A 14,588-nucleotide genomic window follows, 5' to 3' on the forward strand; every position below is an offset into this window, starting at 1 on the left:
GGGGGTAAAGTAGCATACTTCAGAATGAACTAAGATTTATAGCTAAGAAACCTAAGCAGGAGAGCAATGCAGTAAATAAACACTTGCCAGATTTTAAAGATATACCAGAAAAACTAAATCAATTGTTCACAATTGTACAACTGGAAAATTGCCAGTAAAAGCACTTCAGATATAGCTAGCCCAAGTTATTCAAGTCATAAAAGCACTTCTTCAATGTGTGTGTGCAATTTAAACATTAAAAACACATGCAGCAAGTAGGAGCTCTGATTATACACAATGATATATATATATATATATATATATATATATATATATATATATATATACATAATTTTAGCACCATTTTCTCCATCACCAGCCATATCTGCAGAAGTCAAGCTAATAATATATGTCTGAACAGTTAACCAATTCATATCTCATGTGTAATTAATTGTGCACACAGACATACAGGTTGCAAACTGCATTTACACAATTGAAAGTGTAATAATACCTTGGCATACACATTGAGACTACTTATATCAAACAGCACAAAGGTGTGAAACATGACATTGAGGTTTGCCATATGTGATGCTCAGCCTACTGACACAGATTCCAATGTTCAACAATGGAATGCTTAAAGGCATGGCATTTAACGCTTCCAGTTTTGGAAGATAAAGAGGAAGAACTGTGGCATATTTTGATGTTGGGGCTTACACGATGTTTACATTTTATTGTACCAGAATCAAACAATTAGCTTATTAATTCTCATTGTCACAGGAGAACTTCATTTTAAGCATGATAGAGATATACTAATTTCAGAATAAATGGAGATATACTTCAGAGAGGCCCTGTGTAACTTTAAGTAGTTCTGGGAATGCATTCCTATGTAAATGGCAGCATTTCTGCTTGCAAATATATTTCAGATGCCTTCAGTTGCATTAGATAAGTCATACAGGTTGGGGGTATGTTACAAATGTAATTTACACGGTATAACTGCCCGAAACATATAGTTTGGATATATGATGAGTCACGATGATTATAACATAAATATTGTGCCCATCATACAAATACAAATTAATTTTAAATTAAATATTATCATTGTCATCTCTAAAAAAATATACACACATTAGCTTTAGGTTATATGTGAAGCATTAATGATATATGCTGAACAGAAAAGTTTACCTATGCAAACACTACTTATATATTGCTAGCATTCAGTATGTTTGTTATCATTTAGGTTTAGTTTCACAATCCTAATCAAAATGCTGTGTGAAACTGGAGTCTGACATCCTTTGAAAAGTACGTCTTAGATGGCTTGGAAGCCTTAGTCACCTGTGTTTTTTTTTTTCTAATCTCACTGCACTTAACACCTTCTACCACAGAGATAAAGTGATAGATAGAATTTCTCCACTTAGTACTGTCCAGAATGTTAATAAAAACTCACCACTGCCAGACGTGTTAGCACTACATAAAGCAGCCTAAATTAAATGTATCACTTTTTTCCTTAGGCAATGAACTGTGCGTGCACACACTGCAAGCAGAAGCAAATGCAAAAGGCATTAGAAAAAATATGTGAATGCGAAAAAGCTTAAATTAAAATGAATTCATTCAAAGGGTATATCTAGCAATAAACACAGCAGGAAGTGCATTCAAGTGACACATTCATCCTTCTCACATCTCCTTGACACATCTAAACTTTAATTTTTGGCACACATTATGAAGATTATAGGTACTGGCAAATAATATTAAAGGGGACATACAGCAGCTCACATGTTATCAATATTGGGAATAGTAGATTTTTAGACAGCCACACAATGATATAAAAAAATGTGTGTAAATATGTATCCATCCCCTCCTTTAAAATTCTCTCTTTACTGGATTTGAACCCAACATCAGCTATTGTGTTTCTTTAAGCTCACTGCACTTGTACCTTGGGCTACAGAGAGAGTGACCTGACGGGTGTATTTCCTTCACTGAGTACTATCCAGTGCGAAGACAACTTTTGTATCCAATTAAAACAGTTGTCCAAGATCTATTATTGTAAAATATATCCCCATTCAAAACAAAGACCTTGTTTTAAGAACTGCCTGGTCCATTGCTCCATTAATAATTGGTGACCAAATTATCATGTTTGACAATGAATTTTCACACCTTGTAATATCCAAATGAAGAGCATGTGTCCCTCTAATAAGATCATTAAAAAGGGAAGGAATCAAAGCACATCTCATATTCCCAGTAAGAATAAGACTATCCCTGCCAGAAGGAAAGAAAACTTTTGACTCTCTCAAAGAAGCATCCACATTTGTCCAAAAAAAAACCTTTTAACTCAAGCTGAACCCATGCATTCTTCTTCTTTCGGCTTTTCCTGGTTAGGGGTCACCATAGCGGAACTCCAGTCCACTAATGATTGGCAGTAGATTTTTTTACAGGTGCCAAGGTGCCAGCTCAATGCCCAACCTTCAACGGGTGAACCCATGCACTCTTCAATGAACTTAAAAAGACAACCTTCAAAAATGAGTGGACTATTAAAGAAAAAAAGAAACCCAGAGACAAATGATTATACATAACTTCACATTTCATGAAAGTTTTTGTTTTCTCCCTTCTAAATAATGTGGAATCATACACAGAAGGTAATGTAACTTTTTTCTTTGCTATTATCTTTTCCACAACAATGCTAACTTTATAAATAATATATAGGACTCAACATTCAAGTAAATCAAAATCTTATCCAACTGCAAACTATTTTATATGTTTATCTCTTTATATACATGACATAGCACTAGTAAAATGGCATGAAATCATTCATGCATTTCACATATTTATATATATTTCTTTTATATCCTATACATTTTTCTTCACGTATGTGCCTTCCCTTTCTGTTTTAGTCTTAGTGTCATAGTATTTAATCACTGCAGGAGAGAAAAATGCTTCCTGTGTTACTTTTAAGTATTTAAAAAGAAAATGGTGACAATTTATTATTAATATATTTACTACTTAATTGAACTTTTGTAATGTGCTCCATTTGGCTTTTATATCTTATAGCTGTGTACGGTTGGTAATGTGGAGCCTTTATTTTAAATATTCATTATTTTACAAGTTATACATAAAAGCTTCACTTCACTAGAAAATTCCCACCTATTTATTTTTTTGATGGAGTTTTGACAACATTTGTGGCAAGCTTGAGCTTTTAAAGGCTTCAGTTAGCTCCCAGACTCATGAAAAACAATGATGTCTTTCAGGAAGTAGACATGACCTTTGAATGTGTTTCTTTTCACTGAACTCTAACAGCCAGTCAGATTCAACAATGATCATGTTTTCATTCATTTTGCAATTATTTTATCTTAAAAGCCTTATAAGCATATGTTTTACTGTAAATAGTGATTTATTTAATCTGAATTACATTTATATTTAAATAAGAATTACAAAGATGTTTCTGACAGTGACCATTTAAATGCATCTTTTTTCCTGTCTGCTTTAATGACGTTATAGTCCTGTATTTACACATAGTAACAAATGTCTATTAGGCGTAATCAATTTGTCTTAGTATGTTTAGATAAAAAAATGTAAGAAATTGTATACAGCTTCATGTTCTTAGTTAATGCATACATAGTATATTAAATCAAAAAATTCCTTTTGTATGTTTTGAATGTACATGTAGTTTCCCTTCTGCTTGCTATTAACCTGTAGTAGCTAGGGATTCCCACTAGATGTCATGAGAGTGTTAGTTTGTGGCTTCTATGAGAGATCTAGTAAGCCTGAATTTAATTTATCCTTGCAGGAGGTTGTTAAAATATATAGTTTTATTGGTTTCAAATTTAGAGTTTTTAAATTGTCCATAACAGTTTTAAAAAATGTATTTGTCATAATGAATCAAGGAAAGCACTTTTCAATTTTGCTTATTATAGCTGTCTCCATCAAATGATAATATTTAACATTATATCTATTAATGTCAATGGGCTGAACAACCCCATAAAAAGGAATAGTGTCAACAAATATGTAATGCTACATAAAGCAGAGTTTGAATTCATTCAGGAATCTCACTTAGTAACAGAAGAGCTAAACAAATTAACCTTTAAGGATTATAAGATTTTGATAAGTTCAAACTACAACCACAAGAGAAGAGGTGTCCTAATTTTACATAGAAAATCAATGAGAATTCCAGAAATAGTTGATTAATGCTCAAGGAATGATGGTATGCTTGCTTAAGTCATACTAAAAAGATGTACACTTTTGCAGACACCTACTGGATACCAGGTATAGGGACAAAAACTGTGAAAAAAAACATTTAAACACCATAACATTAAAGTCTAAAGGTGAGTTATTATTAGCAGGTGATTTTAATTGTATCTTGCCCTCCACTGATACTACAAGCTCTATGCCCTTCAAGATGTCCCCTGTTGCCAAGAACTTAAACAACTATATAAAAGACAGAAACCTAATTGACATTGATGGTATAAAAATATTGGGTCTATATTAGATCAGCAAAATGGCATTACAGTGAATGGCATTTTGCTGACACATATAGACCGAAATCCAAAAATAGCAAAGGCTCAGGTCAGCAATTTTTTTTCCCTGGGAAAAAAAATTGCTTGGCCTGAGCCGAGACATTGCCCTTTATCCCACTATAGTACAATCTCTGAGTTGGTATATTTAGTTAGGAGTGGTGTGGGTGACACAGCAACCCACATTGGGCAAGCTTTATGTTTTAAATTGTGTCTGTGTTTTTAGGTCAAACAATTTCTTTCCCAGGGAAAGAAATCTCTATTCTGAATGTTCGCGGTTTAGTGAGGTCGCTGATTATGTATCAATGAAGAGGCGTTTGATGGAATGCCTCTTTGAGCATTTAATATAGACCCATAATATTATCCACCATAAAATATTTTCACTACTACTACAGATATGGCACACAGACCAACATAGTTCTTTGCAACCAGTTCTTTACTGGCCAAAATAAATAAATTAGTGCTGACATCATGCTCTCTGTCTGACCAAAATGCTATCACCTTCAATGTAACACTTAATACTGACCCCTTAAACTTCTGCCAAAGACTACCTGCTTATCTAGTAGCAGTACAAGGATTTACTACCTGCTTATCTAGTAGCAGTACAAGGATTTAAAGCATGGCTTATAGATGAAATAAAGCTTTACTTAGACATTACTAATAATGGAAAGGTTTCAGATATTATCCTATGGGGCACTTTAAAGGTAGTCTTACATGGTAAAGTCAAAAAGCTGGTACACAATTAAAAGGACAACTGGTAGACATACAAAAAGAAATTGATCTAAAACAAAAACTTACAGCACATGACAAATCTGCACTAGCTGACATATGTAAACTGAAAAAGGAATATCAAGATTTCACGCAGCATAAAATATCAATAAATCTGGAAAAAATCAGATTACAGTCCTACCCAATTAATCTCAAGGGTATGCATAGGATTGCAATTAGATCTAAACATTTAAATGAAAAAAGTCATATAATAGAAATAATATACACTAGAAATAATCAGACTATCAAAGTTACAGATCTAAAAAGTATATGTAACTTTGATAAAAAAACACTACAAGAATATTAATAACAATAACACATCTACAAGTGATGAAAGTATAGACAATTTTCTTGCTAATAATATTCAAAAGAAGCTATCAAACACAATATTAATAACACAGATAAACACTTTTCCTTTAAAGAATTAAAGCAACAAGTTAAAAAATCTTAAGACAAAAAAGACACCAGGGCTGGATGGTTTAATTCTGGAATTTTAGAAATGCTTACCTGATAACATCTTGAAAATCTTACTCAATACATTCCAGGAAGTTAAAACTACAGCAAATATCACTCCCTCATGGAAATATTTTATCAACTCTCCCATCCTAAAACCAAATAAAGAGCCCAACCTTTGTACATCATGCAGGCCAATTTATTTGCTTAACATTGATTGCAAGATATTCAAGTCTATCTTAGCAGACAGATTAAATAATATTCTTTCAATATTAATTAATGAAGACCAAACAGGGTTCATTAAAAACAAAAAGGCACAAGACAATGTAATTAGGTTCCTGTCCTTAATACACTTACTAAACAAGAAAAAAATGAGCTTTCTATTTTAAGCCTTGATATACATAAAGCTTTTGACTCCCTAAGTTGGCCATATCTGTTTAAAACTGCAAAAATACAACTTCTCCCCGAACTGTAAAGGATAAATTAAAAAACTATATGAAAAGTCCATAGCCTATGCAAAGATTGGATCTTATCTATCTAGCCTGTTCAAAATATTAAGAGGTACTAAACAGGGGCATCCCCTCTCCCCATTACTCTTTGCCCTGACTATTAAGCCTCTTGCAAATTATATTAGAAATAATGACAGTGTTAACGGATATAAAGTGTCAGACAAATTATTCCCCATTATAACATGACCCCCCATTAATATTCCAAAATGTGCATGCTGATTGGTCAGCGTGCACGTTGTAAATCGACTTATACTAATGGAAAAAAACAGCTCCGTTGCTTTTTTTAAAGCTGTCTCGCTATGTTAAACTCCTTTAACATAGCGAGACAGTGTGTAAAAAGCAGCAGAGATCTTGCTTTCTCCATTGTTTTTTTTTAAAACCTGTCTCGCTATGTTAAATGGGTTTAACATAGTGAGACAACTTTAAAATAAGCAACAGAGATTCTCCATTGCTTTTTTTAAAGCTGTCTCGTTATGTTAAACCCATTTAACATAGCAAAACAGTAAAAAGCAACAGAGATCTTGCTTTCTCCGTTGCTTTTGCCCACAGTTCTGATGTACTGCGTAGGCATACGCATGTGCAGTACATCACAACTGCTGCAGAATACCAGACAGATGTGGGAGGGCAGCAAGGAGGCATTATACAATGCCATTATTTAAGAAAAGTAATTATTTTTTTTCTTAAATAATGTCATTGTATAATAGCAATAACCCACTTCTGGGTGTGGGTAATGCTGGATTTACCCACGGTTGGCTTTGTTTGGCCACTCGGGCTTCGCCCTCATGATCAAACCACGCCAACCGTGGGTAAATCCAGCATTACCCACACCCAGGCATTGGTTATTGCTATAATATGCAACTGTTTGCAGATGACCTACTAATAGCTTCTAACGATACTGAAAACAGATCACCTATTACATAATCTAGACTACTTTGCAAACATCTCTGGTCTAAAATTCAATCACAGCAAAACTCAGACACTTATAGTGAATAAAAATGTTACTATGAAACTTAGATCAAAAAGAGACATAAACTGGGAGGGCACACATATTATATATCTAGGTATCAGTACTGAATAAAACCTCCATGGGTTTACCCAGCTAATCTCATCCCCTACTAGAACTGATAAAACATCCAAACATCAGTTAATTCTGAAGACTGGATTCTTATATCTGATCCCGCATTCACGTCTCAAGCAGGCAGTTTGCCCAATAGCCTTAGCGACCATTGGTCTACCTTCCTTCTTAGGAGTAGAACTCACCAAATTAATCAGACTACCTTTAGAGTAGTCAGAAACAAAAAGTACTTTAAGTCAGACATCTTTATAAATGCCCTAAAATATTGCAATTGGAAAACACCTACTTTAACTCGACTTTTTTTACAAATATTAAACCATCATGCACCCACTAGAACCACTACAATAAAAGCAAAGTATGCTCTCTGGCTAGCTAAGGTAACTAAATTCATTTTCAAAGATAGAGACAAATCATGGCTACGGTTTCATAAAAAACAGAACCCAATCAACAAACAATATTACTCAGAACTCCATAATAAAGCCAAAAAACTCATTAAACTAGACAAAATCAACTACTACCAAAAACCTCCATGAAAAACATATTCATAACCCTCAAAAATTCTGGGCCACTATAAATTCTATACTTCAACCAGGCAAATCTGCTACCCCTATGCCTGCAACAGTAAACACAAATGATAATATCCCCACTCAGTTCAATAAATATTTTACTGAAACAGTTCTGCCCTTGCAGGACCCCAAAGTACTGGTAGCTGCCCTGTCATACCATCCACACAAAATAGTACAAACACACAAGATAATATCTCCCACTTTAGCTTCCACCCAGTGTCAACCAAATACATTTTAAAACTCTACCACAGGCTTAAACCAACTGCCCTGGCTGCAGATAATTTACCAGCCGAATCACTACAGCTAGCTGCAGAGCCTATAGTGTATCCTTTTGCTATTCTAATTAATAGATCAATATCAGAGTGCAAAGTACCTACTATATGGAAGATCTTCCACATAAAATCACTACACAAGGGTGGCAACTCTGTAGAACTCAATAACTATCGACCACTTGCTATCCTATCACCCTTATCAAAAATACTAGAAAGAGTCATTCATGCTCAGCTAATGGGTTACTTTCTAAAAAGCAATCTACTAAGTAAATATCAGCATGGCTTTAGACTCTTCCACAGCACCACCACCACTCTAATGTCCTTTTCCAACACAGTTAACCACCACAGAAACAAGAGACAACTAGTTCTGCCATTTTTTTAGATCTGTCCAAAGCTTTTGATATGGTCAGCTATAATAGACTCCTTAATACACTATATATCATAAACATCAGCACCTCCTCTATCTCATGGTTTAAAAGCTACTTATCAAGATACCAACAAGCAGTAAAATGGCAGAACCAACTATCCTCCCTCTTACCAGCTTCCTTAGTTGTCCCTCAAGGCTCCATATTTGGCCCACTACTCTTCTCTCTATTTACCAATCAGCTCTCATCCTCTACACCCAATGCCTTAGTAGTACAATATTCTGATGACACCACCCTCATGTTTTCAGCCCACACATTAGATGACCTTCACTCCCTAACCCAAAACTGCCTCTCACTAGCTGAGACCTGGTTCACTAACTCCCAGCATATCCTAAATACAAATAAAACAAAACTTGTTCTTTTCAGCCCTTGTAGAGCCGCTCCCCATGTGACACCTTTACCATCATGTCCAATAACAAAACCATGATCCCCCTACCTCCCACACCAAACTGTTAGGTGTAGAAATAGATAATAACCTAAGATTTGACATTCTTATAGCCCAAACTATCAAGAAGGTTCACAAAAAACTTGGCCTCCTCTATCGGAGCAAGCAGTTTCTCACTAAACATACCAAAACCACCATAGCCAGAACACATCTGTCTACCTGCCTCTACAATCCCCAGTAGTAATTAACCTCCACAAATCTGACCTAAACAAATTAGAATCTTGTTATAACAAGATTGCTAGATTTGCTACTGAGACCCCTTATAGGACCCATCACTGTGTAGCTTTCAAACAACTAAACTGGCATGAGCTACCAGAGCTACTGAAACTAAGTCATCATTGGCACACAAACTATACTGCTACCCAGCTAAATCTTCAGCAATCCAAAATCTAATTATACCTTATTTTACAACAAGAACCTTAAGATCTGGTACCCCAAATTGTCTAGATGTCATCAAACATAATAATGATGTTGGGAAATCTCTCTTTAGCTATTCTATTTCTAAAGCTTGGAATACCCTACCTAGCACCTAACATCCATTAGCTCCACCACACAATTTAAAAAGCTCCTCAAAGCATACTATATGAATACCTGGTTATGCTCCTGTGACTCCCCAGGATAAACACTTACTTAACAACCTATTCTCCATCTTAACCCAATACAACTTACAATGTCCTTCTCTATCTGTAGAACTAACCCATCTGTATTCTTGTTTTGATCCACAATTCTCGATTTTATTTTGCCCTTGTATTGACCAGAAATCTTGCTTTTATTTTGCCCCTCTAAATATTATGTTCACTAATCAATTCTGTTTCACTTTTCCATCTCATAGTGCTTACTACTCAGTTATGCTGCATCACCCTCTACTACTAAGTAACAACTTGACTAGCCACAACATCTCTGAAGTTATGCTGTTCACCCCTTTTACTTACTAATGTTCCTGACTAGCTTCAGCATCTCATACCGCCACAATGAGTGCATCATATTATGTATCCCATTTATAATACTACAATGAGTGATGACTCTTCTGAGTATGATTTCTATAGTAGTATCATCAACATTATTGTAAGAAATGTATATTATTTTTACTATGTACTATAGGAAACTATGTGCTAACATTTCTTGGCTTGTTGCTATGTGTTATCGTAAAACATTTACTATGTTATAACTTGATATCCACAGTCTAAGTGTTGTTGATTTCTTACTGTTTGATTTATGTATTTTATGTACTTTATCCAGAGCTTTTCTCCCCAGGCCTCTGCTGAAAATGTACCTGTGTCCAGTCTGACTTTCCCAGTAAACAAATGTAAAATAAATAAATAAACAGATAGATAAATAAATAAATAATCACTTGCATCTAATTACCAACAACTCAATTACAAGTCTTACTGACAGTTGGAACAGACTCTTCTTCTCATTTGAAGACAGGCTAACTTTAATCAAAATTATACTCTTACCTAAAATCTTATCCATTGGCCAAGCTCTACTAATTCCCCACCTGTCAAAATTAAACAGAAAATGAATAACTTATTACTCACCTTCCTTTGGTATCCCACAAAACCAAGAATGTCTCTTCTCTAGCACAGCACAAGCTGGGATGAAGGAGGTATAGGGTTTCCAAATATTGATTTGTATTTAAACTCTGCATGTATTAACATATCGTTGCTTTTGAATAATCCTTCTTATACATCATTGGAAATCAATACATGAAACCTTACTTTTTAATAGTAATAGGACATTGCTTGAACCATATACTCAATACATACAAACATCTTTATATGGATTTTAAAAATACACATTCAAAGTGTAAGGTCAAAACTTGTTCTTACACCTCTTACAAGCCAAATATCGCTGTTGTTTAAAAAGCTTGTTTTCTAACCAATTAATTAAGAATTTATTAATAATTATGTTTCCTATTGCTTACACAAATGAATGCTTGATATATTTTGATACTCAGAAAATGTTAGAATTTAAGAAGGGTGACTTATTATATTGGAATCAATTTCTCTCACCTAATAAAATAAGTTATGCGGACTATTTGTTCAGCAGATATATTTTGCAAAATTGCAGTTGGCTGGATATCCAAACTTGTAAGGATTTTATACATATTAAGCTCATACCCTAAACCTTGGATTTCATCTCAACAATTATTAATAGCTCACCCAAGAACACTTCATACATATCTGTTATTTATAAAATTCTCAGAAATGATTTGAGCAAAATGGATGTTTCTTTTTTGATTATTCAAGTGAAGTTAATAAACAAGTATTCTCAGAAAAAGATAAAAAAAAAAAAACTTTGTTTACAGTTGGTGAAGGAGTCCACATCTTCCCTGTTCTGGCAGGTATACAGATGGACATTTTTACATAGGTGTTTTTCCACTCCACATAGACTAGCAATAATGTACAAGAAAAATGAAATGAAATGCTGGAGATGTGGACACCCTGATGTTGACTGGAGACATATTGTATGATAGTTAATTGCAAAATAATTTTTCCATTTTGGTTAGACTTTAAACATCTTTGTATGTAATGATGTATGGAATGACAACTGTATAATTTCTGAGTCCCTTATCCTTTTCAATGTTCCTGAGGTCATTCCTAAAAACAAAACATTTTTACTATGGTCTATCCTTTCTATAGCAAGGAAAATTGGTACTAAAAATTGAAAATCCGAATCTACTCCTATCTTTAAAGTTGAGTTTATTCATCTTGTGAAATACATTTGTAAGAATGAGATTCCTTCTATAAAAGTAAGGACCAACAACATAACTCACCATTTAATTTCTTGGACAAAATTGTCTAATCTGTTAGAGAAATATTAAGTGTTCTTTTATTTTTTTATTACTATACTGTTAAGTTATTGTGTTATAAAATGAATAAAAACATTTTGAAAAAAAAGTTTGCTGCAGAATGCTACCTGATGTATAGATGGTAGGTTTTGTTTTCTTGGAATTTGAAAAGTTATTGCAGAAGAGTATAGTATAACTTCACACCAAGACAAGATCAGGTATTTTTACACATGTTTGCACAAGAAATGCATTAAGGCTGTGATATTTACCTGGCTGCCACCCCCAACAGTGGAGGTGGCACTATAATAGTTTTCTACATTTCTCCTTGTATATTTTGAATTATTATTGTTAATGCTGCAATGTATTACACAGTTATAAAACCTGTTATCTGCATTACAGAAGTGTAATATTCATATTTAATTAATATGTGTTTTGGGGGGGGCTGTCCTAACTTGTGTGTAGTCATAGGTAGTATTACCTCTTAAATTGCTATGTGCATGATGGATGCATACATTCATGCATAACTGAGTTCACAGCCATCTCATCTATGTATTATATATTTAATTTTGTGTCTGTTTTCTGTTTCATCTCATGCAAGGATATTGTGCCCAAGAAGAAATCTGTACCCTACAAGCCATCATTCATTGATAGAGAAAATTGGGTCATTATCCATGCCTTATAACACCATGGAGCTTTTATCTTAGGGAGTGGTAGAGTTGATCAATCTGCCCAAGACAGGAAATGGCAAGAGTCAAAGGGCATGGGAAAATTTACTTCCAGATACAACACAGGACAAGTGAAATGATAACCTCTGCCCACTCTAAGGTGGCTGCAGTTGCCTAGAAACAGGTGGCTATGGAATGTGGTCCTTTCCACTGTCAGAGATCCAGATAACTCGGCAGAGGGTTCACACAGAATCCTTGATGTTGGTGCTGATTTGGATGACAGACTACATGTGTCTTAAACAGAACTTCCAGGTATGCAAAATAAAATAAATGGAAATGTAATTTTTATATCTTTAAATGCATATATCTTATATGTCTGATATATCAAGAGCCAATGATCAGTGTGCCAGATAAAGCAGATATAGGGGATACAGGAGGGTCTTGCTGAGGGGAAAATTCAACTGTTCACTAGATTTTTGTAGAACATTCTTAATCTGCACATGTAAAAGGGATTGTTCTCTTTTTCTTGTTTCATTTGCATTGTGAGACTTATTAGCCTTCTTTTCTTTCCCCTTCCTTACATACAGGGGTACCTGGAATGCAGGCTACAAGACTACCTGTCCATGGTAAGCACACACTTGGTTATTGTGCATATAAGGAAGATTCAGGTCTAAGTGCAATATTTGTGTTGCTTTAACATCTATTATAGTTTAAAATACCTTTTATATAAGAAAAGGTTTTAATCAATTTTATTTGGTATTTGTCTATTTGTTGAGTTTCCTGTCTGTTATAATAGATAACATTGGCACTGTCGAACTCATACCACCTGATGTCAGAGTATCGGCAGTCTCTGCTGATGATGGTGGTGATGTAGAAATACAGTTTGGGGGTGTGGAGGGTCATGCTGACACTGAGTTGTGAATCCCACATCCCCTGCCCATATTTTGGACTCAATCAATATGCTTATGCATAACCATGACATGGAGCCCTCTGATACAGGACAGATTGAGTGTGACACAGTTCATCAGGATAGTGCAGATATTCTGGTTGCAAAGCTGGTTGCTTCTCCCCTTAGTTATCATGAGTGTGAGCTACCACAAAGGAGGGTTGGCAGAACTGCACGGAGGAGGCCTGCTGTCCACCTTCCTCCTGATGCTGGCGTGCCATTGAGTGCTACCAGACTTATGTGTAGGGCCATACTGGAGCCACAGGGATGTTTTACCAGGGCCTCAGAAGAAATATGACAAGTCCTATGTGCATTGTGATGTGTATCACTCTCTGAACCATGTGGGTGACTCATTGAACAGGATGATTGATACACGTAATTGGACAATGTCTGTGATGGAATGTCTGCTGGGAGAGGGTGGGCATCCATGTACCTGGAGAGCTAGTACACCTTTTGAAGTTGGCAGACATGCCTATGCAAGGTTCCATTCCCATAGTGACACTGCTTCACTGCTCCATCAAAGACTGTAGTCTTAACACCCAAAAATGGTAGACTATGGGGGTGTGATCCTGGACAAGTCATGAGGAGAGCTCATCCAGCAGACAAGTCATGAGGAGAGCTCATCCAGCAGACAAGTCATGAGGAGAGCTTATCCAGCAGACAAGTCATGAGGAGAGCTCATCCAGCAGACAAGTCATGAGGAGAGCTCATCCAGCAGACAAGTCATGAGGAGAGCTCATCCAGCAGACAAGTCATGAGGAGAGCTCATCCAGCAGACAAGTCATGAGGAGAGCTCATCCAGCAGACAAGTCATGAGGAGAGCTCATCCAGCAGACATCACTAACATTTATGTTGTACCCCAACTTCTAGCCAGGACCAGAAATGTTGCTGTGTAACTCCTGCCAAAGGTGCTTCTCATGGCTGAAGGCAATGATGCTGAACTGACTACCATGCAAGGCTCACACCTGTCTAAGATGTCAGGGCATAGTGCTAGCACAGTGCTTGATAGTGTTTGTGCAAACACACACACACTGAAAGAAATTCACTTGCCCGTACCAACTCATACATGCACACTTTCTAAACAGTACTGCTGAATGTTATACATCTATTGTCACTGTCTCTGGCCACTGTATACTCCGAAAGATAAAAGTGTTTATTACTCACACACAAGCATTTGAGTCTTTGGTATCCG

Source organism: Protopterus annectens, chromosome 12.part0, assembly GCF_019279795.1.
Source record: "Protopterus annectens isolate FY-2018-M chromosome 12.part0, PAN1.0, whole genome shotgun sequence".
Lineage (NCBI taxonomy): Eukaryota > Metazoa > Chordata > Ceratodontiformes > Protopteridae > Protopterus > Protopterus annectens.